This window comes from Oryzias latipes, chromosome 18 (assembly GCF_002234675.1).
Source record: "Oryzias latipes chromosome 18, ASM223467v1".
Lineage (NCBI taxonomy): Eukaryota > Metazoa > Chordata > Actinopteri > Beloniformes > Adrianichthyidae > Oryzias > Oryzias latipes.
Genome location: NC_019876.2, coordinates 1,000,717 through 1,006,716, shown reverse-complemented (window position 1 = coordinate 1,006,716; position 6,000 = coordinate 1,000,717). Strand labels below are relative to the sequence as shown.

The window sequence follows — 6,000 nt, the reverse complement described above, 5'->3', positions numbered from 1 at the left end:
AAGGGCGTTTAATGAGTCTGCCAAAACGGCTATGCCGACCTGCAGCCTGTGGAGCCAACTGTGGGACACTGTCTGCAGAGCGTGGCAGATCTGGGGGTCTGGAAGGAGGACGTCCCCGGCGAGGAACTGTCAACACAAACGCTGGTTTCAGCCGGTCCACTGTCACAAAGTCTCTGCGCCCACCCATGTCCAGGACAAAACATTTGTCCCCCTTCTCCATGACACGAAACGGACCATCGTAGGGAGGATGAAGGGGCGAGCGGTGGGCGTCATGTCGGACAAAAACAAACTGGGCTGACTGGAGCGATGCAGGCATAAATGACCGTGGGACGCAGTGGTGCACGGGGCCAGGTGCCTACGGTAATCGGGGGCCCGGGGCAGACGACTCTAATAAAAACTCCCCTGGAATTCGGAGCGGCTGTCCAAACACTAACTCAGCGGAGGACGCGTCTAGGTCGGTCTTAGGAGCTGAGCGTAGCCCTAGTAGGACCCACGGCAAACGATCCAACCAACAGTCATCAGTGAGCGCTGCACGGAGGGCAGCCTTAAGAGAACGGTGGAAACGCTCACACAACCCGTTCGCTTGAGGGTGATAAGCCGCAGTACGGTGCACCTGCACCCCTAAAGATCGCGCCATTCTTGACCAAAGCTCCGAAGTGAACTGGGGGCCCTTTTCTGAAGTAAAGTCTGACGGGCAACCCAGGCAGAGAGAAAAGCACTGACTACATCAGCAGATGCAGTGGAGGACAGAGGAACTACCTCAGGCCCCCTGGTGGTCCGATCCACCATTGTTAATAAATGTGTGAAACCCTTCGAGGGAGGCAGTGGGCCAACCAAATCCACGTGAACGTGGTCAAAACGCTTGGCCGGGATCGGGAAAGGTTCCAGGGGGGCTTTTGTGTGCCGGTGAACTTTGGCGCGCTGACATGCAACACAAGCAGAAAATCATTGGGTGCCCTCTTCCCACCCTGACGGACATCTACTGCTGGACAGCCTTTGCATCACACCGGGGACGTCTTTGGGGCCTGCATCTGGAAAGAAACAAAAACAGCAAAGTCAATTAACCAAAAAAGAAGAGAAAAATTAAGATTAAAACTGTTTTCGTTACCTTCAAGAAGTTGTAGACATCCACATCGTAGCTGCCTCAGTATTCCTGCCTTTTTTGTTATGGTATGCATAACAACGGCCCTTATAGAAAACAACAGACATACAGGAATAGTCCATTTTAAAAATACCACCTAATTAAAAAGAAACTAATAATTCTATTGATGTTTAATACTGGAATAACGTTAAGGGGAATAAAGCATGTTTTTGCTGGTCTGCTACAATTTACTCTGCTCTGATTCACTGATACCAGAATTCTGCCAGTCTGCATAGTGCAGACGCATACATTTTGTAAATATGGCACAATATGTTACCGCGGTCAAGTGAGCAGACATCTGCGGAAGTGCGGCCTCTCGCTAGCCGTCACTGACTTCTTGCATGTGCGTTTACATCCTAGTTTGCGGTTCACACGCCCAGCGAGCTGGAAAGACGGTAGAAAGCGCTAATATGATCCATGTCACTTGCTGTGATGATCATGAACATTATTACCAACAATATTCCAGTGAAACTTTTGCATCACCTTAAATGAAGCAACTTCAGAAAGAGTTGACAGGACCAGATGTTATTTTACGTGGAGTTTCTTCATTTCTGATTCCATGTCATCTTCAACAACACAAAACACTCTGTCAGTGTTAAATCTCACTTTTAGAATCTGTCTGATAGATTATATTTCAGACAAAACACGATATTTCTGGTAGTTTATTATGGAATGAACAGACATGCAGTATAAATGAATACATTTGTACATCAAATAACAATATAGGACTTCCAATATGTCTCATTTATTTCAGAGCACAGTACATGTTATTTGATCATGGGTAACTGTGACATGGATGATTGTAAACGAGGATCTGGGTTCAAAAACTGTTGGTGGGTGACACCACTCTCGAACCAGGAGTGTCGGCCAGAACACTACTTCAAGGCCTGGATGAGGCGGTTTCTGTTAGTGGGTGCGTGGAATAAATGACAGCAGGCAGGAGGTTGGCTTCAATAATTATAATCCACGCTTCAGGCTTTACATCCTTTGGTTTGACATACAGAGGCAGGTAAATTTCCATAGGTGGATGAACACATGTAGGTGTGTGGTCTCTAATAAACACAAACACAAATATAAACTTAATATGCAACTTAAATCACATAAAAAGAACAAAGAAGTCAAGAGCGCCCACGTGCGCTTTATGCTCATTACTGACTAATTAACGCTTATTTAGCTGTGCACTACGTAGATATGCTGAATATTTGAACCAAATTACTCCAAGTAACATATATTAACATAAACTTACTTTGTCATCAACGCACACTAAACTCCAAGAAAAAACTTCTTCATTTCAACCTGCCACGCAGCGGCACTCTCACACGCACGGAGGAAAGCAGACAGGCAGGTGCCGTGCAGCAACACGATGACGTCATCACTCTTGTAATGAGCATGCGTCCAACTCTAAACAGAACTTAAAGGGACAGGAACGTATTTTAACCATAATTATCTGAGTCTTTTGTACAATGATATTAGCGCTTTATACCGTCTTTCCAGCTCGCTGGGCGTGTGAACCGTAAACTAGGATGTAAACGCGCATGCAAGAAGTCAGTGACGGCTAGCGAGAGGCCGCACTTAATATTGTTGCTCTGTTCAATTCCCTCTGTCTGTGAACCTTGAAAAATATTGAGAAACCTTATAGGTTATAACATATTTGATTAACCCTAGTGACAATTCACGGACAATTATTCCCAGGTTGACATGACCGATCCTGACACTGTGGTAAAAAATCGACTTTGTTTAATCCATAAAAGTCCTGAAAAGAGCTGGAAACCCCGCTAGCATTGAGCTAGCTAGCATGCTAACACGGGAGAACATTGGTGATAGTTTGTCATGCAACATCTAACTTTCTAACATCTTTTTTCACTAGCACAGGGGTCGGCAACCTTTTTTACTCAAAGAGCCATTTGGGACCGCCCCTAATTAAAAAGAAAGCACCCGGAGCCACAACACGTTTTGACATCATTATATATAAAATGCATGTATATATTATTCAAAGGTGCTCATTACGTCGATCGCGATCGACCGGTCGATCGCGATCGAGCCCGAGTCGATCCGGTGTGGGTACCGGATCGACTTGGGCTGACAGATCGACTCGGGGTCCTTTGGGGTCCTTCGACCAATGATGACGTCACACAATTTGATTGGCTGTAAGTTGGCACGATGACGTGTACAATAGTGATTGGTCAATGTATTGGTCCGGACAAATCACGCTCTTACAGTTACGGTGAACGATAATACTATAACTGGGGAGTCCTTCAAGATGGCGGAGTGAGTGGCGGTGTGGAGGCAGGGTCTGAAAGAGAAACCAATTTTTGTGTCCAAATAGGAATTGTGGTGAGACCAACCTCCCTAGAAGCGTCAGAAAACCAATATTAAGGAAAAAAAAACAACCTGATAACTTCAAGATATATTTTTCACCTTTTTTTCTCTACTGCTTGAAGAATGGCTAACCCAAGGCAAGCTAAGGTTAGCGACCATGATTATGACCTCTGGGCTCTTGGAAACTGTTGTGAGGAAGAAAAAAACAGTGCAAATGGAGCAAGCAGTTGCTGAGGATGTGAATGACTCGATCTGCTTAGACAGCCCAAACCCTAAAAGAATGAAGAAACGAGGAACCACGAAAGAACAAGATGGCGCTAGTAATGCTAGCCTCGCTCGCGCCATGCAGGCCATTCTAACCAGATTTGACGGCCTTGATTCACACATGGATGAAATCCAAACAGCTTTGAAAAGATTTGACGACTTGGAAAAGAAATTGGAAGGCATAGAGAATCGCATGGATGTGATTGGAAAATCTACAAAAGAGAACACAGAAAATATTGTGAAGCTGCAAGAACGATTGGAACATTTCTGATGGTGGAGCAAGCAAGACGGAGCGGGAAGAGAGCCTTTCTGAAGGAGGGATATGCGCTGATGAAGGGAGGAAAGTGATGCCATGACGACCAGAGACAGAGTTTAAAGGTCTGTTTTTGTTAAGCTTTAGAATGTTGTAATGTCAAGGTTGATAACAACAAGGTTTATAAGTTAAAAAAAAACTTATAACTACTGTTATCGGGAAAGTTGGTCCATTTATGCTGTTTTATGGTTTTGGACAGACATTTTGCTCTTTCCTGCATCTTGAGGAAATCTCAGCGTTTATTTAGACACCAACTATTCTGCTCAGTGTTCATGTCTATTTTATTTGGGCATCGGTGTTGTGAGTCCAGTCCAGTTTCTGGTTGAGGTGAACACCCAGGTACTTAAAACTGTCCACTACCTCAATGTCCTGGAGGCTCACCGGTGCGTATTGTGGTGTTCTTCTCCGGAAGTCAATCACCATCTCCTTCGTTTTACTGGTGTTCAAGCACAGGTGATTACGCTCACACCAGTCCACAAAGTCCTTGATTACTGACCTGTAGTCCAGCTCCTTCCCCCCCGACACACAGCCAACAGTAGCCGCGTTTACATGGACAAAAGTAATCGGAATGAACGCCTGATCGGAAAGAAAAGGCTTCATGTAAACGCGCCGTTCGGAATACTCTGCCCCGGTCAGACTCGTTCGGATCAGAATTTCTTTCCGATGGAGATAGCTGGGTATACCGATCGTTTATCCGATCGTGGAGCATGTAAGCGGTCATTCCGATCGTGTGTCACTGCTGCTCTGGGTTACGTCATGCATAGACGGTGTTTCACTGAGAGAAAGCTTGTGAGCTCATACGGGATCGACCAGCTGCTCTGCAGACGCCCCGTGAAAGCGCTGCTCCGCTCTCGCCCCTCTCTTTCACCCCTCACGGGGGAGATGCGGGGGGGATGCGTGCCCACTGACGTCTGGACCCGGCACCCGAGCTCTGCGTTCAGGCTCTGGTGCCAGTGGACCGAGTGACCCTCTCTGAGCAGAGCAGCTGGATTTATTAATGTGTTTGAGGGAAGGGTGCTTTGTTACGTGTGCGTTTTGTTGTTTTGTTATGTGTGAGAATTTGGACTGCGAGCCGAACCGCCGCTCTGGGTTAGCAGCTGCCGGACTCACGAGGACAGAGCAGAGCTCGAGCCGCCAGATTACAGCGGCTTTGGGGCAGTGTGTGAGCTTTCCAGAGCAGAAATGTCTCTCAGTCCTTAGAAACTGTTCAAACAATCACATGGAATTGTGTTTCCAGTTGTGCCCCGACAAAATAAAGGCTGATGTTATTCCCACACATCTACGTGCAGCCAAGCTGCAGATTGCAGCGTTTCCCGCATGGTCCTGGATTTTTGTCCATCAAAAGGCTAATCTTGGTAGCGCGTGTTGTTAGCCTCTCCTAAAACTGGGTTCTTCTTCCAGCTCCGTTCTTCCACAAAACAGCACTGACCACACAGATTAAATATAAAATGATGAGCGAACAGGCACTTCATAATATTCATAACATTAATAAAAGCCCGTTTGGAAGATCGCCTCGCATATTACCGAGCTACTGCATAAATATATATGACAGCAAAGGTTTGTTTACAACGGGACACACTTTCCTTCCGGTATTTTCGACACTACTGCGCATGCCCAGATGATTTATTCCGACCGAAAGTGTGACCCATGTGAATGTTTCTTCTAATCAGAAAAAGGTTTTCTGTGCCCATGTGCACGGGTGAATTTTAACCCGACCATTGATCCCATCGAGATATTCTGCCTTTGTAACCGTGGCTACTGGCCGAGTCGTCAGAGAACTTCTGGAGGTGACAACTGCCAGTGTTGTAGGTAAAGTCCGAGGTATAAAGGGTGAAGAGGAACGGTGAGAGCACCGTCCATCAGGAACAGCAGTGCTGGAGACCACCACCTCCGACACACAGTTGTGTAGCCTCGCATACTGTGGTCTGTTGGTGAGGTAGTCGGTCGTCCATGCGGTCAGTCG

At 46.4% G+C, this 6,000-nt stretch overlaps 1 long non-coding RNA gene across 1 annotated transcript in view; it reads right to left on the bottom strand.

The window, feature by feature from the left end:
* Nucleotides 1-2,593, bottom strand: part of LOC105356311 — a 2,734-nt gene extending 141 nt beyond the window's left edge. The window contains exons 1-5 of the long non-coding RNA XR_910508.3: nt 2,388-2,593; nt 1,625-2,193; nt 1,419-1,525; nt 1,109-1,188; nt 1-1,031 (exon numbers count right to left, since the gene is read on the bottom strand). The exon at nt 1-1,031 is cut by the window's left edge and continues 141 nt beyond it. This is a non-coding gene — a long non-coding RNA (uncharacterized LOC105356311). The remainder of the gene's footprint in view (nt 1,032-1,108; nt 1,189-1,418; nt 1,526-1,624; nt 2,194-2,387) is intronic.
* Nucleotides 2,594-6,000: the final 3,407 nt, after the last annotated feature.